Source organism: Sorex fumeus, unplaced genomic scaffold, assembly GCF_029834395.1.
Source record: "Sorex fumeus unplaced genomic scaffold, SorFum_2.1 ptg000045l, whole genome shotgun sequence".
NCBI classification, from domain to species: Eukaryota; Metazoa; Chordata; class Mammalia; order Eulipotyphla; family Soricidae; genus Sorex; species Sorex fumeus.
The window spans coordinates 7,584,142-7,585,749 of record NW_026606102.1 but is presented as its reverse complement, the minus strand read 5'-3'; positions in this window follow the sequence as shown (position 1 = coordinate 7,585,749).

The following is a 1,608-nucleotide window of genomic DNA, read 5'->3' as shown; positions in this document are numbered from 1 at the left end:
CCTGCCCCGCAAGGTCCCACGCCCAGCCACCTGCAGAGGTCCTTCAAGCCAAAGACAGGAAGGAGCCCTGTGGGCAGGTGGCCTTAGGCTGCGGGCTCTGGTCCTGTGCGGTTTCCCGCGCGTTTCTCTCCCTGTACACACGAGGGCGCCGGAGCCCACGTTACCGGCCGCTCGGCAGCCGCCTCCAGGGAGAGGCACAAACGGGCGTTCCGGCCGCCCGCGCGCTCCGGGTTGCGGTGGGAAGAGGAGAGACGAAACGCGCCAGATGCTGCACCCCTGGGCGCCTGGAGGGCACCGTGCGGCCGGGCCAGAGAAGCCGCGGAGGGGCCCGGCGCCTTTCCGTGCGGAGCTGAGATAGGGGAGGGGAGCGGAGGTCAGAAGGACCTCTGTTTCCCCGAGAGAAACCGGCTTGTGTGCTGGAGCCAGCCTCCGAGCTGGGGCTGTGCACGCAGGAGTTCAGCTCAGCTGAGAGCGAACTTTGTAAGCGCTCACGGTGGCGAGGAGGCCTCAGCAGTCACCGGCTGCTCTACGCAGCAGCCCTGAGCTCCACCCTACACGCCTCCATCGCCAGCTCTGGGCAATCCCTTATCTGCACCCCAGGGCAGCACTGCTGACCTCACGTGGCATTGTGCAGTCACACATCTGAAGAAAGTGCTCCCTCTGCATCCTGCCTGCAACCTGCCTTCCTCTCTCCCTCCCTCCCTCCCTCCCTCCATCCGTCCTTCCTCCCTCCGTCCCTCCCTCCCTCCCTCTCTCCCTCCCTCCCTCCATCTGTCCTCCCTCCCTCCATCAGTCCTTCCTCCCTCCGTCCCTCCCTCCCTCCCTCTCTCCCTCCCTCCCTCCATCAGTCCTCCCTCCCTCCATCAGTCCTTCCTCCCTCCCTCCGTCCTTCCTCCATCCCTCCATCCCTCATCCATCTTTCCTCCCTCCCTCCTTCCCGTCCTCCCTCCCTTCTTCCCTTCCTTCCTCCCTCCCTCCTTCCCTCCCTCCCTTCATCCTTCCTCCCTCCATATCTCCATCCATCCTTCCTCCCTCCCTTTCTTCCTTCCTTCTTCCCTTCTTCCCTCCCTTCCTCCCTCCCTCCCTCCATCCTTCCTCCCTCATCTCTCCATCCATCCTTCCTCCCTCCATCTCTCCATCCATCCTTCCTCCTTCCCCTTCTTCCTCCCTCCTTCCCTTCCTCCCTCCCTCCTCCCTTCCTTCCTCCCTCTCTCCCTTCCTCCTTCCCGTCCTCCCTCCCTTCTTCCCTTCCTTCCTCCCTCCCTCCTTCCCTCCCTCCCTTCATCCTTCCTCCCTCCATATCTCCATCCATCCTTCCTCCCTCCCTTTCTTCCTTCCTTCTTCCCTTCTTCCCTCCCTTCCTCCCTCCCTCCCTCCATCCTTCCTCCCTCATCTCTCCATCCATCCTTCCTCCCTCCATCTCTCCATCCATCCTTCCTCCTTCCCCTTCTTCCTCCCTCCTTCCCTTCCTCCCTCCCTCCTCCCTTCCTTCCTCCCTCTCTCCCTTCCTCCCTCCCTTCCTCCCTCCATCTCTCCATCCATCCTTCCTTCCTCCACCCTTCCTCTACTTCTTCCTCCCTCCTTCCCTTCCTCCCTTCCTCCTTCCTA